Source organism: Erythrolamprus reginae, unplaced genomic scaffold (genome assembly GCF_031021105.1).
Source record: "Erythrolamprus reginae isolate rEryReg1 unplaced genomic scaffold, rEryReg1.hap1 H_7, whole genome shotgun sequence".
Classification (NCBI taxonomy): Eukaryota; Metazoa; Chordata; class Lepidosauria; order Squamata; family Dipsadidae; genus Erythrolamprus; species Erythrolamprus reginae.
Window position 1 is genome coordinate 365,192 of NW_027248528.1, and position 14,643 is coordinate 379,834.

Consider the following 14,643-nt stretch of genomic DNA (forward strand, 5'->3'; position numbering starts at 1 on the left):
ATCTTTTCCAATTTTTTTAAAAAGCCTATAATCCTTGCAGCTAGAAGTCTATAGATATTCTCAGTCATCCAAGTTATGGTTGTCCCAAAGGTGCTTCTTCAGGAGGCAACTGGACTTTCTTTATTTTATTTATTTATTAATTGGATTTATTTATTGGATTTATTTATTTATTTATTCATTCATTCATTCAATTATTTATCTATCTATCTATCATCTATCTATCTATCTATCTATCTATCTATCTATCTATCTATTTATTTATTTATTGGGTTTGTATACCGCCCCCCTCCACATTTCTTGCCATTTTTCTTTTGAAGACATTTTGCTTTTCATCCAAGAAGCTTCTTCAGCTTTGACAGGATAGCGAAGAATAGAAGGCTTTATATTCCTTGCAGAGAGCTGGTTATTTGCATCCTTTTAGAGGGTCCTTGAAACACTTAGAGGTTTATCTGTGCCCTCTGGGTCACATGGATGAATGAATGAATGAATGAATGAATGAATGAATGAATGAACACTTTATTGTCATTGTATGTATATACACAGTCTACCCATGCAACAAAATTCATATGATGCCAATTATCAGCTGCCTGCAAGGAATATAAATCATTCCATTCCCCACTATGTCTGCTTTAATAATGGGGTTTTTTAAAATGTTTTTTAAATTATTAGATTTGTCATGAATTGTTTTATTGTTGTTGTGATCCGCCCCAAGTCTACGGAGAGGGGCGGCATACAAATCTAATAAATAAATAAATAACAAATAAATAAATATCCAATCAGAGCTGAAGAAGCTTCTTGGAGGAGAAGTGAAATGTCTTCAAAAAGAAAAAACAAAGAAGTCCAGTTGCCCTTTGAAAACGCACTTTTAGGACAACCAAGATCTGGATGACTGAGAATCTCTACAGACTTTTAGCTATACAATTTGGGATGAACATCTTTTGAATGATGTGGGAGTAGGAATGGATTTCCAGAGGAAAAAACACCCATTGGCAGTGAAGGGCTTAAATGCCCCAATCACTTCTTCTATGACAATATTACACTGCTAACCAGAGCATACCAAGCATTTGCTAGACCAATTCTCGAATACAGCTCAATTGACTGGAACCTGCACTGTATATTGGACATTAATACAATTGAGAGAGTCCAGAAATATTTCAACTCCTCTGCTCGCAACAGAATATCTTATTCCACCAGACTTGAAATTTTGGGGCTTAGATAGCTTAGAGTTACATCGGCTTCTATCTGATCTAAATGTAATTCATAAAATCATCTGCCACAATGACCTACCTGTCAATGATTTCTTCAGCTTCAACCACAACAATGCACAAGCACACAATAGATTCAAACTCAATGTAAATTGCTTGAAACTCGACTGCAAAAAATACAACTTCAGCAACAGAGTGATCAATGCTTGGAATGCACTACCTGACTCTGTGGTTTCTTTCCTAACACCCAAAAACTTAGACTGTCTACAGTTGACCTTACCGTAGCGTACATATGCACATAATTGTTCCTGTCCTACTGTCCTATTGTCCAAATTTATTTTTACTTGTAAAAGAAAATAGGAAATATATGGGGGGGGGGGGGATAAGCCAATGTGAACATAGAGGCAGACTGCCATTAATCTTGCATATCTAAAATGCCATATGTTTAATATAGTTTAATGCACCATTAATGATTTAGCATATTGTAAAAGATGTCATACTTAGTTTTCAGTCAAGCCATGTCTCCATTGACTTGAAAAAAGTATTTGGTTAGCACAGTTGAAATCAATAAAGGAAGAAGAAAAATTATAAATAATAAACAATATATCAAAAGAATACTTTAAATAATATAGAAACTATATATCAGATTAAAACATAAATTTTAGAAGCCAGGTTTGGACTGTGGTATAATATATAACAATACACCATATGAATTGGAATCTTGAAATGGTTTCTAACTAAAACTTTTACATCAGATTTACTTTTCCGATATGAAGTTATTCTAGATAACAAAGTATACACCCATAATTTAATTAATTTTATTTAATTTTAGGAAAGTGAACACATGAACAAGGGGACACAATCTGAAGTTAGTTGGGGGAAAGATCAAAAGCAACATGAGAAAATATTACAGTATTTTACTGAAAGAGTAGATCCTTGGAACAAACTTCCAGCAGACGTGGTAGATAAATCCACAGTAACTGAATTTAAACATGCCTGGGATAAACATATATCCATCCTAAGATAAAATACAAAAAATAGTATAAGGGCAGACTAGATGGATCATGAGGTCTTTTTCTGCCATCAGTCGTCTATGTTTCTATGTTTCTAATTATTGTTCCATAGAGAATCAGAATTTTTTCCAATAAAAAGCATATAATACTGCCACTTTTATCATATGTAATGTCCATTCAGTATTTTTTAAAGGGTGATTTAACAAAGTTTAATACAAATAAGCCTAGTTGAAAGATAATTATGGTTTTGTTCCATGCTATGATGAATTCATTTCCAATATTGTTCAGTTTTACAACATTGCCACCACAAAAAAAGAAGAAAGGAAGTTTATAAATGTTTTCAATCTTGACTGGAATATTATACCAGCAATATAAAATATTTTATACTACTTCTCTTTAATAACCATTGATCTGAAGTAGTGTAAGGTGTCTTGCCAAGCAGGGGGTTGGACTAGATGACCTCCAAAGTCCCTTCCAACTCTGTTGTTATTATATTATTATTAAGTATAATATTTATTTATTTATTTACATACATATTTACATATTTATTTATATGTCGTTCATTCAAAAATGGACTCAGAGCGGTTATAATTTTATAGTAAATTTAATATGCTTTTTCCATTGAAATTCTCCTAAGTCCATTTAACAAGGATAGGACATTGGAGGTCTTCTAATCCAATCACTTGCTTGGGGAGAAAACCCTATACCATTTCAGACAAATGGTTGTCTAATCTCTTCTTACAAAACTTCCAATGTGGAGCGTTCACAACTTCTAAAGGCAGGTTGTTCCACTGGTTAGTTGTTCTCACGATCAGATTCCTTGTTAGTTTTAAGTTACATTTGTTTGTTTTAGAAAAGCTATATTGCTGCTTACTCGAACATGGCAACTCAAAGTGGCATACATGGATATAAAAAAACCATATGAAAGAAATAGAAATAATAAAAAGAAGAAGAATAAAATAATAAAAGTCATAATAATGACCAGTGTTCCCTCTAATTTTTTTTGGGGGGGGGGGGGGTCGGAAAAGTATAGTGTCTGAGCGGCAGTCCCTTTGGGACTGGGTGGCACAGAAATAATAAATAAATAAATAAATAAATAAATAAATAAATAAATAAATAAATAAATAAATAAATAAATAAACAAACAAACAAACAAACAAACAAACAAACAACCCTGTTTTGCCTCAGAGAATTTCAAAATAAAATACTGTACTGTGTGTCTATAACAGTGAGCTCATAATAGGGCAACTCTATCAATATCAAAATGCCACTTAAATAGTTGAGCTAGTTTCAAACTAGATTTTGATTTTCTTTCTCTCTTCCTTACTCCCATTCTTTTTCTTTCTCTTTTCCTTCCTCTCTTTTTTCTATCTGTTTCTCTCTCTTCCTCTATTCCTCTCTCTCTCCTTCCTTCTCACTCTTTCCCTCTCGGCTTCTGGCAGGTTTGGAAAACTCTGAGTTGATGATGATTTTTAAGTGAGCGATTGCTCACTGCTCAGCTTAGAGGGAACTATGATAATGACTAAAAGCCAATGCATGGTACTTACTATCATATGTGGTAGATATGTCCAGAAACAAAACAAAAAATTCTGGATCATGATTTAAAATTTGTTAAAAGAGATATTATTTGAACTAGAATTAATTATAATTTGATTGCTGGAAAGAAAGGAATAGGATAATTGCATTTTTTTTTTAATGGAGAAACTGAAGAAACAGAAATGTAGCTATAAATATATCTTTAGTTTTGATGTCTATGTTGCATATTGCTTTTTTTGATACTTTGCTTTTTTTTGTTTTTAAAAAAAACAAAGATGTGTGTGTGTGTGTGTGTGTGTGTGTACACACTGCTCAAAAAAATAAAGGGAACACTCAAAGAACACATCCTAGATCTGAATGAATGAAATATTCTCATTGAATACTTTTTTCTGCACAAAAGTTGAATGCGCTGACAACATGTGAAATTGATTGTCAATCAGTGTTGCTTCCTAAGTGGACAGTTTGATTTCACAGAAGTTTGATTTACTTGGAATTATATGGTGTTGTTTAAAGTAGTGTTTTTCAACCAGTGTGCCGTGGCACACTCATGTGCCATGAGACATGGTCAGGTGTGCCGTGGGGGAATTAAACATGGGTACCCAAACTACGGCCCGCATGCCAGATATGGCCCGCGGAGGCCATTTATCTGCCCCGTTGCCAGCTGCCTCCATCCGAACATAAACATTCCCTTCACAATCCCAGCGATCAGCGACAGGAAGAGTGGAGGCACAGGGAATGCTCACTGACCAGTCACCTTCTAGGATTCATCCCGACCACTAGCAATGCACCAATAGCAGGCCGCCTCTCATGCACACCCAGGAAGGTCCCCGCTCGGGCTGCCATGCCCTTGTTGTTGTGTGGCCATAACATATAGGCCATAAATATATTATTAACTATATGTATAATGTGTACTGTGTTAGAGTGTCATTTTGTGTCATTTTCGTTGGTGATGTGCCCCAGGATTTTGTAAATGTAAAAAATGTGCCGCGGCTCAAAAAAGGTTGAAAATCACTGGTTTAAAGCCATTTAATTGGCTCCATCCCATTCTGGGTTCTCTCCTTGTTTAGTTTCCATCCATTGTTCTTGTACTGTATTTCGTAGAATAGGTTGACCCCCCTCTTCTTTGTGGCAATGCCTGAGATATTGTGATCATAAGTTGAGGAATGGATACAATGCATTGCCTGTTGAAAATAGTTTACTTCTATGAATATTCATTTAAAATTTATTTAAGTAGCCGCTGGAAAGCTTCTGCCACTTCTACTGGGGTGATAGAACAATAAGCAAATATGATCCATTCTGGACTTTAGAATGGACAACTGGCGTGAAAGTAGAATTTGAAGTTTGGGGGGCACCTCCTCCATCTTTTGAATTTTGCAAGTTCTTGAATGTAAGCAATCCTTGGCCTTTTGTTAGCTTGTATGTAATTCTTTCTTTCTCTGTGCCAGTTATTTAATACTTTATTGTCAACAGAAGTGGGAATACAGTGGTACCTCATCTTACGAACGCCTCTTCTAACGAACTTTTCAAGATACGAACCCGGTGGTTAAGATTTTTTTGCCTCTTCTTCCGAACTATTTTCACCTTACGAACCCAAGCAGCTGCTGCTGGGATGAAGGGGTTTCTTTTTTCCCCCTTTTTTGAAGAAAGAAAGGGGAGGGGCAGCTTGGAGGAGTAAAGATTTTGCATGCTTGCAAAGGCACTGAAACGGTGTCTTTTTAAGAAAGAAAAGGGAGGGGCAGCTTGGAGGAGTAAAGATTTTGCATGCTTGCAAAGGCACTGAAACGGTCTTTTTAAGAAAGAAAAGGGAGGGGCAGCTTGGAGGAGTAAAGATTTTGCATGCTTGCAAAGGCACTGAAACGGTCTTTTTAAGAAAGAAAAGGGAGGGGCAGCTTGGAGGAGTAAAGATTTTGCATGCTTGCAAAGGCACTGAAACGGTCTTTTTAAGAAAGAAAGGGGAGGGGCAGCTTGGAGGAGTAAAGATTTTGCATGCTTGCAAAGGCACTGAAACGGTCTTTTTAAGAAAGAAAAGGGAGGGGCAGCTTGGAGGAGTAAAGATTTTGCATGCTTGCAAAGGCACTGAAACGGTGTCTTTTGAAAAAAGAAAAGGGAGGGGCGCCCCCCTTGCCTTTCTTCCTTCCCACTCACCCTTTAACCTAGCCTTGCTTCTTCCACCCGCCCCTTTTAGCTGCTCCTCCCTGCTCTCTGTTAGCCTCCCTTCTAAAGTTTGGGATTTTCCTGAAGGATTTGCACACATTATTTGCTTTTACATTGATTCCTATGGGAAACATTGTTTCATCTTACAAACCTTTCACCTTACGAACCTCCTCCTGGAACCAATTAAGTTCGTATGGTGAGGTACCACTGTATTTGGATTTTTATGGATCTTCCTTCCCATTTTCTTCCCACTTATTACTGCGTTAGATTTTTATCTTACCTTGTTTCGGTCAATGGAGAGAGCTTTCTTGAAACCAGAAGCAATCAAACCCAGTTTTTCAACACGTAATTGCAATCTGGGTCAACTCTATAGGGCAATCATGTCAACCAATTTCTTTGCAGGCATAAGGCAGTAACCTTAAAATGGATTGGGAGGTGAGGAATTAAGTTTGGAGCTTGATGTAAGATTTATTGAGTATTGATCCCAGACGGGAGATGTTAGATAAGTGCACAAGCATTCTCAGAATTTGCGAGGCTTCTCCAGAGAGCTAGGCTTTGGCATAATGTGTCTGAACTAGGATAATTCAAACCTGGTCATGTGTGTCTTGAGTGAAAACTTTGGTTGATTTGTTCAGTGATCTGTTTGTTTGTTTTTCAGTCCAAGAGTTTTCTCCAACTTTGGACTAAAGTTTCAGAGTTCTTTCTATTGCAGGGGTCCCCAAACTTTTTACACAGGGGGCCAGTTCACTGTCCCTCGGACTATTGGAGGGCCAGACTATAAAAAAAACTATGAACAAATCCCTACGCACATTGCACATACCTTGTTTTAAAGTAAAAAACAAAATGAGGGGGAAGGTATGAAATTCAAATGTTTATGTTTTGTTTTAAATTTTCTTTTGTTGACATCTGATTGGCTATACAATCTTATGAAAAATGTATAAAGAAAGAAGGAAGCACTTTGGCCTAATGGTTAATAAGTTAGAAATATAATTGGTGTTGCACTTTTTGAAGGAACATTAAAGAGGAACTTTAATTAAAAGAAAATGAATGTAACTGGATGACAAAATTAGAAAAAAAAACTTTTGCAACTTTTTTTATTATTGATATTAGTTACTAACAAAATACTGCATTTTATTCATGCAAAATTAGATGGTACACTGTGTTGTTTAAATGTATGTTGAGAGAAAAATTTAAAAAAATTACCCCCCCCCCCAAAACAGTCCTTCCTTCCTCTGTCCCTCCATTCATTTCATTCTTCCTTCCTTCCCTTCTTCCTTGTTCCCTCTATTTCTCCTTCCTTCCTTCCCTCTCTTTGCCTTTTCTTTCTGTCTTTCTCTCTCTCTTTTCCCTGTGCTCTTGTTACTCACCGGCGGGCTGGATAAATGGCCTCAGTGGGCCGCATGTGGCCCGCGGGCCGTAGTTTGGGGACCGCTGTTCTATTGTATCCTGCTGATCAATTTTCACTTTCATAGAATATCGCAAGGAAAGCTACGATCTGCATGATTCTGTTTTAGATATAAACTCATTATACAGTGTGTCTCAACCTTGGCGACTTGAAGTTATGTGGAGTTCAGGTCATGAAACAAGCATGGCTGGTTGGGAATTCTGGGAATTGAAGTCCACACATCTTCAAGTTGCCAAGGTTGAGAAATATTGCATTAGAATGTATTTCCTAAAGTCTTTAATCCAATTCTTCCAAGTATTAGTCTGGTGTATTTCTTGGCTACTGGTTCCTTTTATTATTGATAAAAAATCCTAGAAGGCAGTGACTTTACATTCCTTCGGTATCTTTACTATTTGTTCTAAGACAGATTGTTATAACTGTTGTTATTGGTTTGGTCTTCTTTATATTTAGTCCCATTTTTTTTCACTGTGTTTTCTGACTTTCCTCACAAAAATTTGCTAATTATTTGCATGTTTAATTATCCAAACAATATTGTCATCATAACTAGGACTATTAATGCTTCTTTCTCCAGTTTTAAAATCATGCTCATCTAAACAAGTGTTTCTCAGCCTTAGACATTTTAAGATGTGTGGATTTCAACTACCAGAATACACCAGACAGGATTTGTTATGCTAGCATATGAAATTAAGGATATTGTACAATAGTTTGCACATTTGTTGTTTGCTTGTTTTTCTTCTGTTCCTTTGCATATTTCAGTAGTCACTGCATCAATTTTGTAGCCTTCTGACATAGTAGTGACCAGAATGCTTCATATTCTAATATTAGCGGTTCTTGTAAATAAAGGTAGTCCTCAACTTACAACTATTATGTTAATGAAGATTCTCAATCATAAAGATAGAGCTGTATGGAAGTTGTGTCATAGCAACTACACCTCTTTTCTTCTTATGCCATTCTATAAAGTCTTAGTAAGTCCACACCGAGAATACAAGGCATAAAAATCAAACAAACAAACAAATAAATAAATAAATAAATAAACAAACAAACAAACAAATACTGCATCTAATTTTGATCACCACACTATAAAAATGTTGAGACTCTAGAAAGAGTGCAGAGAAGAGCAACCAAGATGATTAGGGGACTGGAGACTAAATAATTATTTATTGATTTATATATATATATATATATATATATATATATATATATATATATATATATATATATGTAGATTGTTCTGAGTTCGGGTTTTGCCCTGTGTAATATTTTGCATGTCTATGCGACGTTTCGGTGAAATCACATCCACCATCATCAGGCTGAAGTTTCCAAGCCTCGTGCTGATGTAAAATGGAATTTTACAACAGCACGAGGCTTGGAAACTTCAGCCTGATGATGGTGGATGTGATTTCACCGAAACGTCGCATAGACATGCAAAATATTACACAGGGCAAAACCCGAACTCAGAACAATCTACATACATATACCCGTGAAAATTTACGAAAACATATATATATATATACGTGTGTGTGTGTGTGTGTGTGTATGTATATATATATATATATATATGTCACGTGTTTAAGCTGAATTTGAAAATTAAGGGAGACTAGGATAGATCTATTTCGGCCTTATTTTGGCCTCATCAGCTAGCCATACCCACTGGGACTTGAACCTGCAACCTTTGCCTTGTAAGGCAGAGAATTATCCTCTAGGCTACAGTATCCAATCCCTTCAGCTCTGTACCAGGGAAGGGTTACATTTTGTGTCGAATCACCCTGGTATATATATTTGCTTGCTTGTTTGTTTGTTTGTTCAAATGATTATATGGTGGTAATATGTATAAATAAAATATTAGAAAAGTAATGATAAAAAGTAATAAAAGACAATAGAACAGTAGGATAGGGATGGCAGGCACAATGGCGCGCTTAAGCATGCCCCTTATGAAGAACAATTACATGAACTAGGCCTGGCTAGTCTGGTGAAGAGAAGGACCAGAGGAGACATGATAGCAGTGTTCCAATATTTGAGGGGCTGCCACAAAGCGGAGGATGTCAGGCTATTCCCCAAAGCACCTGAAGGCCAGACAAGGAATAATGGATGGAAACTGATCAACGAAAGATTCAAATTGGAAATATGAAACAGTTTGCCTTTTCAGTACTGAAGTGAAGCGAAGTAACTTTTGTTTATTTGTTTATTGTTAGAGTTGAAAGGGACCATGAAGGCCATCAAATTCAACCCCCTGCCCAAGCAGGAACCCTATAGCACACCAGTCAAGTAGCAGTTCAATCTTCTCTTAAAAATGTCCAGAGTGGTGGAGCTCACAACGTCCGCTGGTAGGTTGTTCCATTAGTTGATCGCTCTGACTGTCAGGAAGTTCCTCCTTATCTCCATGTTGAATCTCTCCTTGGTCAGCTTCCAGCCGTTGTTCCTCGTCCGGCCCTCTGGTGCCCTGGAGAATAAAGTGATCCCCTCCTCTCTGTGACATCCCCTCCTACACTTGTAGACTGCTATCATGTCCGCTCTGGCCCTCCTTTTCTCTAGGCTATCCATGCCCAGTTCCCCCAGTCTCTCTTCGTAAGTCTTGGTTTCCAGTCCCTTAATCATCTTGGTTGCTCTTTTTTGCACCTTCTCCAGAGTTTCAATGTCTCTTTTGAAGTGTGGTGACCAGAACTGAATACAGTACTCCGTGGTATTAAGTGGTCTTGGAGTGTATTCCCCTGTTGATGCAGTTTAGGATTGTGTTGGCTTTTTAAGCTGCTGCTGCACATTGTTGGCTCATGTTTAGTTGATTATCCACCAAGACTCCGAGGTCTCTTTTGCAGTCGCTACTGCTAAGAGGGGTTTCTCCCAGGTTGTATGTGTGTCCAGGGGTTTTTTTGGGGGGGGGGGAGGGGTTAGAAGAGAAATACCTTTCAGTAAAAACAAAGAAGATCCATTTGCTTCTTGGAAAAGCACCTTTGGGATACTTGGGTAATGTTTCAAACCAAAAAGAAGAGAAGGCCAGTTGCCACGACTCCTTATAAAAGTGGTCAACACCTGGAATTCATTACCGGACTCTGTTGTTTCTTCCCTGAATCCCAAAACCTTCAACCTTACATTATCTACAATAGACCTCTCCCCTTTTCTAAGAGGTCTGTAAGGGGCGTGCATAAGTGCACCTTCGTGCCTACCGTTCCTGTCCTAATGTCTTTTTAATCTTTTCTATATCTACTTTATACTTATATTATGTTAAACATACTATAATACAATATTATATTTGAATGACAAAATAAATGAATAAAATAAATAAAAGTAAAAAAGCCTGCTTTTAGAAGCCTTCCTCCACCCTCCCAGTCTGCCTATTTTGAAACTGGACCCAGGACCTTCTGCAAAGTTATATTGGTGCCCTTCCTAACCATGGATTTGTTGGACCTAAATATGCTCCCCAACCACTATTGAAAATTTGTCGCCATTTTGTCAGGCATGAAGAACACAGGCTTGGAGAAGAGCTTCGATTTGTCACACATTTGGGCGCCGCAAGTTGAAAACCGCAAAGAAAAAGGAAAGAAGCAAAGAAACGAAACCAGTGAAGGAATTTGTAAAAAGAAAATAAAAAAACAGAAGAAAGGAAACAATCTGGGAAGGCTTTATAACAGCCCTTTTGTAACGGCTGCTGGAAGATACTCAACAGTAGAGGAGAAAATAAGATCAGGACTCAGAAACGAAACTGCAAAGGTTGTGTGAGTTAATCTTCTTTTTCCTTCTGGGATCTTAGTGCCCAGGCTAGATAACTATATTTTAGTCGAGATAGGAAGAAGCAGCTGGAATAATAAGTTAATCTAAAGGCTTGCTACCGCACGAATCCCAGCGACCGATAAGGACCCACAGAGTTGGCCTTCTCCGGGTCCTGTCAACCAAACAATGTCATTTGGCGGGCCCCAGGGGAAGAGCCTTCTCTGTGGCGGCCCTGGCCCTCTGGAACCAACTCCCCCCGGAGATTAGAACTGCCCCTACCCTCCCTGTCTTTCGTAAACTACTCAAGACTCATTTATACCGCCAGGCATGAGGGAGTTGAGATAGCTCTTCCCCCTAGGCCGTTACAGGTTATGCATGGTATGTTTGTGTGTATGTTTGGTTTTATAATAGGGGTTTTTAGTTGTTTTTTATTATTGGATTGTACGTGTTGTGTTTATTATTGTTGTTAGCCGCCCCGAGTCTGCGGAGACGGGCGGCATACAAATCCAATAAAGTATTATTATTGTTGTTGTTGTTGTTGTTGCATGCTGTAGCCTGAGTTGGTATTTTTTGTTTTATCTTGTTCACAGGAGATTATTGCAACAATTCACACATGCATTATGAGGGGCTTCTGTCTGGGGAAGTGGAGGAATCTTTCTATCTGTATTTTCATATAAAGGATAAATTTATCATTTTATCCATTGGTGACAGTTAACGAGTCCTGGGCCAGGTCTGAACTGTACCATCACAGAAAATCTCCATTTTGGCTCCAAGTGCAATTCAAGGTGCACTTGTCACTTTTACAACCTATAGTTCCTGGATACTCCTCTCCTTGGTTAGTTTCCATCCATTGTTTCTGGTCTTGCTTTCTGATGCTTTGGAAAATAAGTTGACCTCCTTGAAGAGTTGAAGAGGGTTCAAAGATAGACAAAGACCCTGAAGGAGTGAATGAATCAATCTTTATTTTCCAGCCAGCTCTCTTATCATCAATGTTATCTCTACGCTACTTCAGCTATGTACATGAGCAGTTTTACATGATGTGGTAACTTGTATACAATGAACTCTATGTCATTGATAACATTGTAGGTGCAAGGACAGGACTTTAGGGAGTCTTGGCAGCAGGCAAAAAATGTGTTTTGATGGTACTAGCTGGCACCTTCCTCCTGGAACATCTTGCCCCAAGCTCCAACTTTCCAGGTTACCCAGAAACTCCGTGATTGCAAGGCCTGAGCAAAAAAACCATGTTAACTTATGCTAATAGCTGATGTGAACTGAGCATCCATATGTGGCTTTGTGTCATATCTGGGCATGCCCAACCATATGACCTTTGACCTACACAAGGCATACTACACCCCCTCTTTGTGGCAGCACCTCAAATACTGGCATATTGTATCATGTCATCCCCAGGTCTTCTTTTCTCTAGGCTGGCCACCGTTCTTCATATATTTAAGTCTCTAGGTAAAAGCCTAATAGCTCCTGTGCACTTTTTTCAAAGTCTCAACATCTTTTTTTGTAATGAAGTGACCAAAAGGGGATGCAGTGCTCCAGGCATGGCCTTACTAAGGTTTTATGAAACAGTGCTAATACTTCACGTGAGAAAATATTATTTCACTGAAAGAGTAGTAGATCCTTGGAACAAACTTCCAGCAGACGTGGTTGGTAAATCCACAGTAACTGAATTTAAACATACCTGGGATAAACATATATCCATCCTAAGATAAAACACAGGAAATAGTATAAGGGCAGACTAGATGGACCATGAGGTCTTTTTCTGCCGTCAGACTTCTATGTTTCTATGATATAATTAATGAAAATCTCCTTAGCATAGTTTAATGTAAGTCTCGAACTTATTTATAAACAACAATCATAGTGTCAGGAATACGAACTATTTAGCAATTCTGGAAATAGGAATAAAAAGAAAATACAAAACCTCACCTACAAAAAGATATTGACAAAATTGAACGGGTCCAAAGACGGGCTACAAGAATGGTGGAAGGTCTTAAGCTTAAACGTATCAGGAAAGACTGAATGAACTCAATCTGTATAGTCTGGAGGACAGAAGGAAAAGGGGGGGCATGATCGAAACATTTAAATATGTCAAAGGGTTAAATAAGGTCCAGGAGGGAAGTGTTTTTAATAGGAAAGTGAACACAAGAACAAGGGGACACAATCTGAAGTTAGTTGGGGGAAAGATCAAAAGCAACATGAGAAAATATTATTTTACTGAAAGAGTAGTAGATCCTTGGAACAAACTTCCAGCAGACATGGTAGATAAATCCACAGTAACTGAATTTAAACATACCTGGGATAAACATATATCCATTGTAAGATAAAATACAGAAAATAGTATAAGGGCAGACTAGATGGACCATGAGGTCTTTTTCTGCCGTCAGACTTCTATGTTTCTATGTTTCTATTATTTTGATTCTGTGCCTCTGTTTATACAAGGATTGTATTAGCTTTTTTGGCTGCTGACACACACAACTGGATCATATTTGGGTGATTGTCCACTAGCATAATTTTAACTGTAAAGTAACTATAGCCTCAGGAGCTAATTCCTGGTCTTCTAAGGTACCATGAGTTCAATTCCCCATAGAAGTTTGAACCCCATTGATTAACATCCGTATCTGATAAATCCCACACTGTATAAGCTGAAACCTGTCATAAAACCACCACATAGGATGTAGAAATAGGGGATATGATGGGTGGATAAAAGAAGAAAACCTTTTACTTGTAGACGTGACAACTGTAACATCTGCATCTCTCACTTTTTCCGGAGAGATGAACTATATATATCATTCAGATAATTTCCCAAGTTCCACAACAGTAATGGAGCCATTGTTGACTCATGACCATCACAAATGAAGGCACTCACATAACTGGACCTAACTTTGATATTTTTTGTAGAAGACATTAAGTGAATGCCAGGCCGTTAAGTGAACATTGTGGTTGTTAAATGGAGCACTCACAACCTCTGCAGGCAAGCTGTTCCACTGGTTGATCGCTGTCACCGTCAGAAAGTTCCTCCTTATTTCTCTCTCCTTGGTCAGCTTCCATCCACTGTTCCTTGTCTGGCCTTCTGGTGCTTTGGGAAACAACCTGACCCCCCCTCCCTCTCTGTGGCAGCCTCTCAGGTATTGGAAGACTGTTATCCTGTTTTCCCTGGTCCTTCTCTTTGCTAGACTATCCATGGCCAGTTCTTGCAACACTCTTCATATGTTTTAGTTACAAGTCCCCTTATTATCCTGGTTCCTCTCTTCTGCACTTTCTCTAGATCAGTATTTCCCAAAGTGTGATACATGTACCCCCAGGGGTACGGGAAGAATTTAGTGGGGGGTACGTATTCAGAAAAAGTTCTCAAATACATCTTGCCTTTCCCAACTTCATATTTATGTGAAGTTGCTTTTTCAGCATCTGTGGACATTAAGTAAAAAAAAAGGAACAGACTATTGGACATGGAACTGCATCTCAGATTAAAATTAACAACCAAATTATGACGATCTGTCGTCACAGCACAAACAATTTCACCCTTCTCATTGATCCAAATAAATGTTATTTATAATATAACTTTTATTTATATTTTATTATGAATAATTTTATTTTTTGTTTATTATTATTTTGTCTA